The sequence below is a fragment of the Triticum dicoccoides genome, chromosome 1A (genome assembly GCF_002162155.2).
Source record: "Triticum dicoccoides isolate Atlit2015 ecotype Zavitan chromosome 1A, WEW_v2.0, whole genome shotgun sequence".
In the NCBI taxonomy this organism is placed as follows: Eukaryota; Viridiplantae; Streptophyta; class Magnoliopsida; order Poales; family Poaceae; genus Triticum; species Triticum dicoccoides.
The window spans coordinates 214,873,245-214,888,591 of NC_041380.1; positions in this window are offsets into that span (position 1 = coordinate 214,873,245).

Genomic DNA, 15,347 nt, shown 5'->3' on the forward strand with positions numbered 1-15,347 from the left:
CATAAATCATGGCTGCTCTTAAGAAATCCTCGGAAGGCCATTCACACGCCCGAACCTCCGCGGTGCGCGGCAAATTATACTTAGGCTTCAGTGCCTTTTCCTTTGAGCTTTGGCTCGATGAGCCCCTCAATAATGTCCTCATCATTTTCTGAGAAATTCTGAAATTTTTATTAACTTCAAAATAAAAGTAAACCAAACTCAATAATATTGATAGCAACTACTCCTATAAGTGCCTAGGGCCTATATCATGCATCAAAACTACTTTTGACCATATAAATTTGACATGCAAGCTCAAGAACAGGGTCACCCAAGCAGCAAAAATTTGCAATGAATAAAGCACTAGAACAAAAACTAATTGGACCAATGGAGGAGTCACATACCAAGGAACAATCTCCCCAAGCAGTTTTGTGAGAGGTGCTTTGAGCAAGGAGATCGAAAATGGTAGCAAAGAGGGATGGAACTCATGCTTGAGTTGGTTTTTCGTGTTTGTGGGAGGAAGAAGAAGAGGATGGGTCCAGGAATAAGTGGAGGAGGGCCACCATGGTCCCACGAGGCAGGGGGCGCGCCCAGGGGGGTAGGGCGCGCCCTCCACCCTCGTGACCAGGTGGCAGCTCCCCCCGCGGTAATTTTTGCACCATAAATCCTCAAATATTCCCGAAAAAATCATATTAAATTGGCATGTCATTCTGAGGACTTTTATTTTCGGGACATTTTTATATTGCACGGATAAATCGGGAAACATACAGAAAAATACTATTTTTACTTTATTTCAACTAAATAACAGAAAGTATAGAGAGGGTACAGAAGGTTGTGCTTCTAGTTTCATCCATCTCATGCTCGTCAAAAGGAATCCACTAACAAGGTTGATCAAGTTTGTTAACAAACTCATTCCGATTAACATGAAACCAGAGAAATTTCGAATAACACTAGGTTACCTCAATGGGGATATGCACATCCCCAATAATAAGTATATCATATTTCTTCTTGACAGTAGGAAGAGGAAATTCAAAACCTCCAAATATAATCGATGGAATTTTTCAATAGAATTGATACTATGAACTTGAGGTTGTTTCCTCGAAAAGCGTACCGTATGCTCATTACCATTAACATGAAAAGTGACATTGCCTTTGTTGCAATCAATAAAAGCCCCTGCAGTATTAAGAAAAGGTCTTCCAAGAATAATAGACATACTATCGTCCACGGGAATATCAAGAATAACAAAGTCCGTTAAAATAGTAACGTTTGCAACCACAACAGGCACATCCTCACAAATACCGACAGGTATAGCAGTTGATTTATCAGCCATTTGCAAATATATTTCAGTAGGTGTCAACTTATTCAAGTCAAGTCTACGATATAAAGAGAGAGGCATAACACTAACACCGGCTCCAAGATCACATAAAGCAGTTTTAACATAGTTTCTTTTAATGGAGCATGGTATAGTAGGTACTCCTGGATCTCCAAGTTTCTTTGGTATTCAACCCTTAAAAGTATAATTAGCAAGCATGGTGGAAATTTTAGCTTCTGGTATCTTTCTTTTATTTGTAACAATATCTTTCATGTACTTAGCATAAGGATTCATTTTGAGCATATCAGTCAATCGCATACGCAAAAAGATAGGTCTAATCATTTTAGCAAAGCGCTCAAAATCCTCATCATCCTTTTTCTTGGATGGTTTGGGAGGAAAAGCCATGGGTTTCTGAACCCAAGGCTCTCTTTCTTTACCATGTTTCCTAGCAACAAAGTCTTTCTTATCATAACGTTGATTCTTTGATTGTGGGTTATCAAGATCAACAGCAGGTTCAATTTCTACATCATTATCATTACTAGGTTGAGCATCATTATGAACATCATCATTATCATTTTCATTAGGTTCATGTTCATTGCCGGATTGTGTTTCAGCATCAGACATAGATATACCATTTGGATTATGAGGTGGTTCAGCAATAGGTTCACTAGAAGTTTGCACAGTTCTATCATTTTTCTTTTTCTTCCTTTTAGAAGAACTAGGTGCATCAATATTATTTCTCTGAGAACCTTGCTCAATTCTCTTAGGGTGGCCTTCAGGATACAAAGGTTCCTGAGTCATTCTACCAGTTCTAGTAGACACTTTAACAACATAATCATTTTTCTTACTATTCATCTCATTGAGCAATTCCTTTTGAGCTTTAAGTACTTGTTCTACTTGAGTGGTAACCATAGAAGCATGTTTGCTAACAAGTTTAAGTTCACCTCTAATATTAGCCATATAATCACCCAAATATTTAATCATATCAGCATCTTGTTTTAATTGTCCACCAAAATAAGCATTGAAGTCTTCTTGCTTAAACATAAAATTATCAAACTCATCCAAGCATTGACTAGCAATTTTAGCAGGAGGGATTTCAGCTTTATCATATCTATAGAGAGAATTTACCTTTACTACCTGTGTCGGGTTATCGAGGTCTGGAGGTTCTTCAATAAGTAAAGGATCAAGATCATATGTTTCTTCGGCAGGCGGTAAATTAAGACCATGTATTTCTTTAATAGGAGGTAAATTCTTAACATCTTCAGCTTTAATACCTTTTTCTTTCATAGATTTCTTTGCCTCTTGCATATCTTCGTGACTGAGAAATAGAACACCTCTCTTCTTTGGAGTTGGTTTAGGAATAGGATCATTAATTGGAGCAGGAGATGGCTCCGGAGCTGGCTCAGGAGGTGCCCAATTATTTTCATTTGTCAACATATTATTCAATAAGATTTCAGCTTCATCCAGTGTTCTTTCCCTGAAAAGAGAACCAGCACACCTATCCAGGTAATCTCTAGAAGCATCGATTAGTCCATTATAAAAGATATCAAGTATTTCATTTTTCTTAAGAGGATGATCAGGCAAAGCATTAAGTAACTTGAGAAGCCAACCCCAAGCTTGTGGGAGACTCTCTTCTTTAATTTGCACAAAGTTGTATATTTCCTTTAAAGCAGCTTGTTTCTTATGAGCAGGGAAATATTTAGCAGAGAAGTAGTAAATCATATCCTGGGGACTACGCACACAACCAGGATCAAGAGAATTAAACCATATCTTAGCATCACCCTTTAATGAGAACGGAAATATTTTAAGGACATAAAAGTAGCGAGATCTCTCATCATTAGTGAATAGGGTGGTTATATCATTTAATTTAGTAAGATGTGCCACAACAGTTTCAGATTCATAGCCATGAAAAGGATCAGATTCAACTAAAGTAATTATATCAGGATCAACAGAGAATTCATAATCCTTATCAGTAACACAGATAGGTGAAGTAGCAAAAGCAGGGTCAGGTTTCATCCTAGCATTTAGAGATTGCTTATTCCATTTAGATAATAACCTTTTGAGTTCATACCTATCTTTTCAAGCTAAAATAGCTAAAGAAGCTTCTTGATCAAATAAATAACCCTCAGGAATAACAAGTGATTCTTCATCATCACTTTCATCATCATAATCAGATTCAATATTTTCAATCTCTCTAGCCCTAGCAAGTCGTTCCTCGAGAAAATCACCAAGTGGCACAGTAGTATCAAGCATAGAAGTAGTTTCATCATAAGTATCATGTATAGCAGAAGTAGCATCATCAATAACATGCGACATATCAGAACGAATAGCAGAAGCAGGTTTAGGTGTCGCAAGATTACTCATAACAGAAGGTGAATCAAGTGCAGAGCTAGATGGCAGTTCCTTACCTCCCCTCGTAGTTGAGGGATAAATTGTTGTCTTAGCGTCTTTCTAGTTCTTCATAGTGTCCAGCAGATATAAATCCCAAGTGACTCAAAGAATAGAGCTATGCTCCCCGGCAATGGCGCCAGAAATTAGTCTTGATGGCCCACAAGTATAGGGGATCGCAACAGCTTTCGAAGGTAGAGTATTCAACCCAAATTTATTAATTCGACACAAGGGGAGCCAAAGAATATTCTCAAGTATTAGCAGCTTAGTTGTCAATTCAACCACACCTGGAAACTTAGTATCTGCAGCAAAGTGTTTAGTAGCAAAGTAATATGATAGTGATGGTAACGGTAACAAAAGAGTAACGAAAGCAAAGTAATGTTTTTGGTATTTTGTAGTTATTGTAACAATAGCAACGGGAAAGTAAATAAGCGTAAACCAATATATGGAAAGCTCGTAGGCATCGGATCAATGATGGATAATTATGCCGGATGCAGTTCATCATGTAACAGTCATAACATAGGGTGACACAGAACTAGCTCCAATTCATCAATGTAATTTAGGCATGTATTCCGAATAGTCATACGTGCTTATGGAAAAGAACTTGCATGACATCTTTTGTCCTACCCTCCCGTGGCAGCGGGGTCCTAATGGAAACTAAGGGATATTAAGGCCTCCTATTAATAGAGAACCGGAACAAAGCATTAGCACATAGTGAATACATGAACTCCTTAAACTACGGTCATCACCGGTAAGTATCCCGATTATTGTCACTTTGGGGTTAACGGATCATAACACATAATAGGTGACTATAGACTTGCAAGATACGATCAAGAACTCTCATATATTGATGAAAACATAATAGGTTCAGATCTGAAATCATGGCACTCTGGCCCTATTGACAAGCATTAAGCATAGCAAAGTCATAGCAACATTACTCTCAGAACATAGTGGATAGTAGGGATCAAACCCTAACAAAACTAACTCGATTACATGATAAATCTCATTCAACCCATCACCGTCCAGCAAGCCTACGATGGAATTACTCACGCATGGCGGTGAGCATCATGAAATTGGTGATGGAGGATGGTTGATGATGACGACGGCGAGGAATCCCCCTCTCCGGAGCCCCGAACAGACTCCACATCAGCCCTCCCGAGAGGTCTTAGGGCTTGGCGGCAGCTCCGTATCGTAAAACGCGATGAAATCTTCTCTCTTATTTTTTCTCCCCGAAAGCAGATATATAGAGTTGGAGTTGGAGTCGGAAGGTCTCCAGGGGGCCCACAAGGTAGGGGGGCGCGCCCTAGGGGGGCGCCCCCCACCCTCGTGGAAAGGGTGTGGGCCCCCTGGTCTTCATCTTTGGTGAGGATTTTTTATTATTTATTATAAGATATTCCGTGGAGTTTCAGGTCATTCCGAGAACTTTTGTTTTCTGCACATAAAACAACATCATGGCAATTCTGCTGAAAACATCGTCAGTCCGGGTTAGTTCCATTCAAATCATACAAGTTAGAGTCCAAAACAAGGGCAAAAGTGTTTGGAGAAGTAGATACGACGGAGACGTATCATTGCTCTTCATTGTGTTGGGGTCGGGGATGATGACGCCCATGCTGTTGATGATTGTTCAACTCATGGTGCTCTTGGCGCAGAGGGTTGTCAACCTCATGTTGCTCTTGTCAGGGAGGATCTCCATTGTCTTCATGATCTTGGGGAACTTGTTGTTCTTGACGTGCTTGTGAAGGAGCTTGTCGAGCTCGAGGTAGAACTTGACGGTGCACGCGAGCTTGATAAATCCTCTCGCGGACTTCTTCGTGAAGTGCTTCGGCATGTTCACGAGCTTGTCGGCCTCGGTCAACTACGGCTCGACTTGAATTGCGTAGAGCTTGTTGTGCCTCAAGTGCTTGAGCGTCACGGAGTTGTTGTTCTTGACGTTGTGCCTCGACATCTTGAGCATTTTGGTGTAGACGCGCTCGCTCTTCCTCTTCATGTTGTCGTTGTTGTTGCCGTTTTCGTGCTAGCGCAAAGGGCTATTGAGTTTGACATTGACGATGCTCTTGAGAGTCGGTGTCGCGTAGGGGATTGAGACTTGCTTGACGATCGTTGCGTGCGGCTCGGCGAAGAGTGTTCGATGTCAGTGTACTTGAGCCGGAGAGGGTGAAGTCGGAGTGGCGGCTTGAACGACTCCTTCTTGAAGTGGAATAAGAGTGGTTGAGCAACAAAGCACAAATTTCGTCCATCCTTGCGTCATTCTCTTGCTTGTGATCGTCGAGATTGTGGTCGCAGTAGTCCCTTGTACGTTGCTCGGAAAGTCTCAAGTCGGCGGCAAGGTTGTCGATGCGTTCACTCATAGTTTGTTGCTCTTGATGCAAAGCACGTTGTGCACCAAAGAGGTGACTCTTGGTGATGAATGAGTTCATGTCGTCATCTTGCTCCATGAAGAGTGGGTTGGTAGAAGTACTTAGCCTATCCATCATCCAAGACAAATGTGAGTGGTAGAAAGAGAAGAACGAGTACCAAATGTACCTTGACCAAAGTTGAAAGTGGATCAGGGATCACTCCAATGTAGGACAAGGAAATAGCACAATTGGTACTAGCTCTTGTCGGTTTCTCAGACATACACAAGTAAAAGCTTTTGGTGGAGCTTGGTTAGGATTGTGGCACAAAATTTGATGCAATTGTAAGTGAGCTTCAATAATGTTGGAAAAGATTCGCAAAATGCAATGTAACAAGTAGACCAAGCATATAAGGTACACGAAACACACACGCAAAAAGATAAGTGGGGTCGTGCAACCAATGGTGAGCCAAAATGTGGAATCCAAAAAATGCTCTTGTTGCACAACACTAGAGAGACGCTAGCACGATTGCACAATAGGCGGATACAAGAACTTGTGCACAACCTACTTAGCAAAAATGCAACGACTTCTATCCCAAGTATGCTCTATGCAAGGTGTTGCTATGATATGATCCAAGATGATCGAGTATGACAATCTTAATGTTGTATGATGCTATGGTTCTTGCTTAAAAGCTCTTTGCTTATCTTTCCTCTTTGCTTAAAAGCTTGTTTGGCTCTTTGATGTTTGAGTTCTTTTCTCATGCAATGCTTGACGAACCGATATAGCAAGTGAGTATGCGATGACAACTTTGTGACACAAGAGATGATACCAATATATGCAACAATGATATATGGATGATGTGAGAAGTATGATCACTAATGTGCACAAGTCTCGTTGCCGGCAATACTCAATGGCTAGTCTCGATGGGTAAGCAACGCAAAGGAGTAAGGCTATAATGGCTATCAATGTAATGGCAAGAGTGATATGTCCAATACCAAGATGAGGTTACCGGTCTTGCTTCCAGTATGGTGTCAAAATGGTGGCACGAATACCAAGGTGTGGTCAAGGTGGTCATTGTTGATGATGATGTAGGACGGTGGTGATGATGTAGGACGCGTCCGTGGCGAAGATGAGCGGCGGTGATGTCGATGTCGAACCGTACCTAGATAGCCGAAACACAAAAGGATACGGTACCGCAACTCAAATCCTCAAACCTCGAAGTAGCAAATGTGTCGGAGAGCGAAACGGTCCAAAATGGTTGGGTTATGCGGAAGTGGTGGAGGTATGCGGAAGTATATGTGGTATATGGTGGGCATCGGAAACAAAATTTAGTGAAAAATGGACGGATAATGGGGCGGTGGATGGAGATGTTGCTACAGGGGTCGGATGTCCGGGTGGAAGGCCGGATATCCGGGCTTGACGGGCCGGATGTCCAGGCTCTGGATCCGGGGACGAACGGGGTGAACACCGCGTGGAGAGGTCAAATCTGGGCAAAATTCGGAGGAACGTGTGGATGGAAATTGGGGGAAAAGGATCGGAAGCTAAATCCACTCAAAACAAAGCAAATCCACGGATCCAAACCAACAAAATCTCAACACACCAACAAAACACAAAAAAATTGGGGCTATTTTTGGTGGCGAATTTTTGAAATAGGACGAAAAACAACAAAACAAGGCTAGAAACACAACGGGGAGGCTCCGAAATCGTGATCAATGTGGCTCATGATACCAAGATGATGTAGGGTGGAACCCTAATCGGCCGATCTTTCACGAAAGGAGCGGATCCCGCGAAGAACACGAGGAACACGAGGGGAAAAAGAGGGAAAACACAAGAGGAAACACTAAACCAACACGAATAAGTCACACATGTGCTAGATCCTCGAGTACATAAGGAAAGATACATGATCCACGGACAACTAAGGACGATACAAGGGTAGCCGGTCTTCTCCGTGAGGAGGTCTTGATGTTCTTCCCTAAAGAGGGGTCTTGGATCTGCTTGGGGGACCTTCTCCGATGGAGGCTCGAATCTCCGTGGAGAAGGTAACCAAGTGGATGAGCGAAGCTCTCACACAAACATGAGCTAAACCTTTGCTAACCCTAGAAAGTTGGGCGAGGTGGAGTATATATAGTCTAGGGGGAAGAAGGGATACACGGGCCTCGACCCTTCATTGTGCGCAGACACGGGAGGCCGGATGTCCGGGCTGGTCGGGCCAGATGTCCGGGCTTTCAGGCGATGCCGGATGTCCGGGCTGGGGAGGCCGGATGTCCGGGCTGGTCAGGCCGGATGTCCGGGCTTTCAGGCCACGCCGGATATCCGGACTGGGGAGGCCGGATGTCCGGGCTGGGGAGGCCGGATGTCCGGGCTGGAGTGGTGGCCTTTGTTGCTCTCGGGTTCGGAGGGGCCGGATTTCCGGGCTGGTGGCCGGATGTCCGGGGGCTCGGGAGAGGCCGGATGTCCGGGCTGTCGGGGCCGGATGTCCGGGGCCTGTAGCTTCTGGCGGCTGAGCTGCTGTAGTGGATGACGCTCCAAGGGCCGGATGTCCGGGGTCCTGGCCGGATGTCCGGGGCCTGGGAGATGTTCTTGGCTCCTTCCGTTGGTTCTCCTCATCCGTGGACATGGGGACTTGTACATCTTCATGCGCATCTTCGGGTGGGTCCTCTTGGTGCCTAATCATGCACAATACCTCGGACTTAGGTAGTAGCCATGTCTCATGCATAGAAAGTGTAAGTTCGGAGAGGAGTGAGTTCACCTTATCTTTGATAGCCTTGGCTCGGGCTCGTGTCATTGGTCCAAGTGGTGTCGTTGGAGGTGTAGGTGCGTCCATGGGGATGATCTTGGGATGCTCCGCATCAAGTGGTAACCCCACTTGTGATTAAACGATGAGTATGACCTACGATCAAATGTTTTCATTTGACTCCTCGGTGATAGAGGCGAGGGTGTCCCGATCTTTCAGTGAGATGATAACTATCGACTTGGTGGAGACGACTTTGACGATCCGACTATAAACGTGAACGACATTGCGCCTTAGCAATCCCTAAACCAATCTCCTGAGGTTACTGATGATGCCGGAAGCACGGTCAGCCTGACCACGAAGGTCTATTCCAGCAAGCAATCGAAGAACGAGCAAGAATATGATAAAGCAATCTGAATATTTGCATATATATATATATATATATATATATATATATATATGAAGTATTGATAATGGTGGGGATCCGTAAGCGGTCTTGGTCTGGTCGTTGGACACAAACGAAGTACATGAAGTTACAATGGCTAACTTTTAACTAAACAAATCCCAAGGAAAAAGCTACTAGATGGATCTACTTATATAGGAGCAACGGGTGGTGGCTGAGGAGGTGGGAGGACGTTCCAAGGCATCCTAAAACTAACCCTAGGTCGTACAAGGCTCATGAGCCCAAGTGGAGGTGATGCAACACCTTCGGGCTTGTAGTTTGACTCGGATTCTGCTGCAACGTCATATTGTTTCGTCCATAACTCAATGCTCCGGACGAATTTGAAGGTGAATCCAATTGGGTTGGAAAGAGCACGAAATCTAGTTTCCAAGAAAAAAAGAATCACCCAATTAGGAGTCCGTATGAAAAAGTTGTTGGAGTTTTGAGTCAGGTATATCTGTGCAGTCCGAATCTGAATCCAGAACATGAGAGACTTGGACTCTATCTTCTCTTGGACCAAAAGTGACGTGAGAGGACTTTTCGAACAGAACCTAAACTTCTTCTTTTCCCTTATCTTCATATGTGGATTGTACAAATGTCCCATACACCTGCACTTAGACAAAACACGAAAGTGTGTGAAGTATTTTTGTTCTTGATAACATAAATAGATTATTGAATAGTTTGCATTAGAAATCACCTGACAAATATGCATGTATGCAATAGTTGTGTTGTTGCATGATCGACATCAAATCTGAATATGCAAGTTAAGGACAGTATTGTTTCAGAAATATTCTACATGTAAGTATATATCATCATGAGTTCAGTTCCAACATATACAGTTAGCTATTATATTAAAAAGGTCATATGGATCACTAAGCAAACTCTCAAAGAAGAAAGGATCAAACTAAACTTTTATTCATCTAAAGCAAAAGATCAAACTAAAATAAGTAAAAGCAAAAATATAGTGGGATGATACGATACCGGGGCACCTCCCCCAAGCTTGGCGGAAGCCAAGGGGAGTGCCCATACCCGATACACAGTTCTCCTTTGGTGGTGAAGAAGATGGTGGTAGTGATGACAATTTTGCCTTCAGCTTTTTCATATTGTAGTTGAGGAGAGCAATTTCCTCCTTTAAATCATCAACCTCCAACTGTAGCTTCAAGATCTTGTCACATAAATCTACTTTCCTTTTCTGTCGAAAACGAGAAGGAATAGATCAGTTATTAGACCGGTTAGCTCTCTTAGGGAGACTGGACTTCTTGAACTTTATGTGCATATCCCTAGGTTGAGGTAGAGAAACATCCTCCTCCTCAGAGCTTGAGTCATCGACCCTCATCAAGTGAGCATCCTCCTCATCATCCGTAGTTCAGCCATAAGGAGATAGATCCCCATAGGTCTTCGGGTCAGCAATGAGATGTGAGACATAGCTCTCACCATCGGAGTCTTGGGACGACATATTTTCAAAACTGCGCAAGAAACAGCAAGAAAAGAGAACATAGGATTTCTTCACGATACGGTTATCAACATGTTCGGGAAGTATATATAGATTTGTTATATTGGGGGACAAGCATACGGTAGAAAAATGGAGTACGGAAGGTGTCCCAGGTGGGCACAACCTACCTGGGCGCACAGGCAAGCCTGGCGCACCCTGGTGTCTTGTGCCTACCAGGGGACGCTTCCTGAAAGTTTCTTTATTTCCAAAATTCTTAAATATTCCAAAACTGACAAAAATTATTTTTGCGGATTTTTCGGAGTCGGTTTACTTAATGTATCACGTACCTCCTTATTTTCACGATTCTAGAGTGTTCCGAAAGGACTCTTTTATGTGTTTTTTCAGTGTCAAAATTTGGATAATATTACTTTCAACATTAATAGGCGTACCTGAGATATAATGCTTTATTCGTTGCCCATTGACAACCTTCGGGTTAGTACCTTCAAAATTATTTATTTTGATGGCTCCAGACCAATAAACCTCCTCGATGACATATGGGCCTTCCCATTTTGGGAGGAGTTTTCCTATAAAGGATCTGAAACGAGAGTTGTACAAAAGAACATATTCTCCGGCTTTAAACTCACGCTTTTGGATTCTTTTGTCATGCCATCTTTTAACTTTTTCTTAAAATAATTTTGCATTTTCATAAGCTTGGGTTCTCCATTCATCTAGAGAGCTAATATCAAATAACCTCTTTTCACCAGCAAGTTTGAAGTCATAATTGAGTTCTTTAATTGCCCAAAATGCTTTATGTTCTAACTCAAGAGGCAAATGACAAGCTTTTCCATAAACCATTTTATAAGGAGGCATACACATAGGATTTTTATATGTTGTTCTATAAGCCCAAAGTGCATCATCTAATTTATTAGACCAATTCTTCCTGGACCTATTGACAGTCTTTTGCAGAATTAATTTTATTTCTCTATTGCTAAGTTTAACTTGACCACTAGACCGAGGGTGATATGGTGATGCAATTCTATGGTTAACATCATACTTGGCAAGAATTTTACGGAAAGCACCACGAATAAAGTGTGAACCACCATTAGTCATTAAATATCTAGGTACTCCAAACCTTGGAAAAATAACTTCCTTAAGCATTTTAATAGATGTGTTGTAATCAGCACTACTGGTTGGAATAGTTTCTACCCATTTAGTAACATAATCAACAGCAACCAAAATATGTGTATACCCATTAGACGAAGGAAAAAGGTCCCATATAATCAAATCCCCAAACATCAAATGGTTCAACAACAAGTGGATAATTCATAGGCATTTGTTGACGCTTACCGATATTACCTATTCTTTGACATTCATCACAAGATAATACGAACTTACGGGCATCCTTGAAGAGAGTTGGCCAATAAAATCCAGATTGCAATACCTTGTGAGCAGTTCTATCTCCAGCATGATGCCCTTCATAAGCTTCGGAGTGAGATTTCCGTAGGATTTGTCCCAGTTCATGCTCAGGTACACAACATCTAATAATACCATCTACTCCTTCTTTATAAAGATGTGGGTCATCCTAAAAGTAGTGTCTTAAATCATATAAGAATTTTTCTTTTGTTGGTATGTAAAGCTAGGTGATAAATATTTAGCAAAAATGTAATTAGCATAATCAGCATACCAAAGAGTACTATGAGAAACATTTCTTGCAGCTAACTGTTCATCAGGAAAACTATCATCAATAGGTAGTGGGTCATCAAGCACATTTTCAAGCCTAGATAAATTATCAGCTACTGGGTTCTCAGCTCCTTTTCTACCAATGATATGTAAATCAAATTCTTGTAACAAAAGAACCCATCGAATAAGTCTAGGTTTAGCATCTTTCTTTTTCATAAGATATTTAATAGCAGCATGGTGATACGTCTCCAACGTATCTATAATTTTTGATTGTTCCATGCTATTATATTATCTGTTTTGGATGTTTAATGGGCTTTAATATGCTCTTTTATATTATTTTTATGACTAACCTATTAACCGGAGGCCCAGTGCCAGTTTTTTTGCCTATTTTAGAGTTTCACAGAAAAGGAATACCAAACGGATTCCAAACGGAATGAAACCTTCGCGATGATCTTTCTTGGACCAAAAGCAAACCAGAAGACTTGGAGTTGAAGTATGGATCTCCGTGAGGCAGCCACAAGGCAGGAGGGCACGCCCAGAGGGGTAGGCGCGCCACCCACCCTCGTGGGCCCCACGTAGCTCCACCGACGTACTTCTTCCACCTATATATACTCTTATACCCTAGATCGATCACAGAGTGCCACGGAACCACTTTTCCACCACCGCAACCTTCTGTACCCGTGAGAACTCATCTTGGGGCCTTTTCCGGCGATCTGTCGGAGGGGGAATTGATCACGGAGGGCTTCTACATCAACACCATAGCCTCTCCGATGATGCGTGAGTAGTTTACCACAAACCTTCGGGTCCATAGTTATTAGCTACATGGCTTCTTCTCTCTCTTTGATTCCCAATGCAAAGTTCTCCTCGATGTTCTTGGAGATCTATTCGATGTAATATTCTTTTGTGTTGTGTTTGCCGAGATCCGATGAATTGTGGGTTTATGAACAAGATTATCTATGAATATTATTTGGTTCTTCTCTGAATTCTTATATGCATGATTTGATATCTTTGCAAGTCTCTTCGAATTATCGGTTTAGTTTGGCCTACTAGATTGATCTTTCTTGCAATGGGAGAAGTGCTTAGCTTTGGGTTCAATCTTGCGGTGTCCTTTCCCAGTGACAGTAGGGGCAACAAGGCGCATATTGTATTGTTGCCATCGAGGATAAAAAGATGGGGTTTATATCATATTGTTTGAGTTTATTCCTCTACATCATGTCATCTTGCTTAAAGTGTTACTCTGTTCTTATGAACTTAATATTCTAGATGCATGCTGGATAGCGGTCGATGTGTGGAATAATAATAGTAGATGCAGCATCGTTTCGATCTACTTGACACAGACGTGATGCTTATATCCATGATCATTGTCTTAGATATCTATCTATCTATACCTACCTATAATAATTAGGCACTCCCTAATAATTCCCACGTTAATTAGAAAATACTAACCGTTCATCTGGTGGGACGGAATTATTATAGTGTAGATTGAGTCATATGTATTTGAGGAAAAAAATATATAATTTTGGATTGAAACTTAAAAAAAGGCTTCAAGGCCCACGATTGTTTCTCAGTTGTAAAAATAGAATCCACCTATAAAAAGATCAATCTCTATCTTATGCACAAAAGAAATATCTCCCTCAACTCCCGTACTACAGTTGCTTCCTAAATAGAACAATCTCTATATAGAACGTTAGGATCAATAGTGACCTACTCCCCGTTGATTCCTCCATCAAGCACGCATCCCTTCCTCACATCAACACAACTCCCCGTGTCCTTGCAGCTGCCGTCCGCCTCATCTATCATCGCGCATCTCCTCCATCGTGCATGGTCACGCCTTCATCTTTTCCTCTCGGGCATTCTCCCGGTGTCAGCGATCCTGCATGCATGCCTCTACTTGTCCGCTAAAAGACTAAGCGCCCTCTGCCTCTCCAACTCGCGCCTATCACCATCGAGGACGGCGTGAACGGTGGAGTCGTGCATGTGTCGGGGCACTGCCTCGTGGAGCTGCTGCAGGCCTGCCACGGGTCAGGCGTCGAGCAGCACACATGGCTCCACAATGGCTATAGTGAGTGCGGACGCCCAGATCTGTGCCGCAGAGGTGGCTGCCCAAGGACCAGATCAGCCGCAAGGATCTGAACATTCTCTTTATTAGATGGACCCAAAAAGTACAGCTGGCCGTGAAGGTATGAGATTTACTAGCATGTTACTAACTGCGCTGGACGGGGGTTTGCATATGGCACTTGAAATTAACGTGATTGATTTGTGAAATTTACAGTATTGTTATTGTTGTACAGTAGTGGTAGAATTGCAGTGTTCTGTTCATGGATTTGAGGTTCAGAGTTGCATACTGCAGCCAATACACATGGGAGTGTTATGCCCTGAAAGTTGTATTATGTGTCCTGCAACTTTATTTGTTTTGGTATAGAACTAAAAACAGTGGCTGGTTGTATTTTGGGAAACATTGCAGCAATAAAGAAACGAATTTGTGACAAATGTTAGTTGTGCCACGAATGATTGCTGAGTTCCAGTACCATGGGAGGCAGTTAGTTTATAATCGGTTACACGATGTGGTCGCTAGATTTGGAGTATTATTATAGAATGAGAAATTTCTCATGATTGGTCTTCCATGCAGGGCGAGGAGGATCGATCGGTGCGTCACTGTCTCTAAACTTTTTTGAATGGCGTTCTTTGTCGCAGGAGACGGGAACATCACTGTGACCTAAAGCTATGACATGAGCATGCATGTGCCTTGCAACAAACTGCACCTAGACTCCTATGAGGTTAAAATCAACCCAAAGGTACTCCTTTCAGCAGAACATGAATCGTATGCAAAGTCACCCTTTCCTTTTCACTTATCCTCTGTTTGAGGCAATGGTAACAACAAGAAGATAATTTCCTATATCGTTGTTAATTCTCTTTACCATACTCTAGCGATTTATAACTGAAAAGGGATAAAATAATATTACAAATCATGCAGTATATCCTTGGAGGTAATATTAAATTAATCAATGGCCTCAATAAAAATACCATGCATTTGACATACACACTCAAAGGAC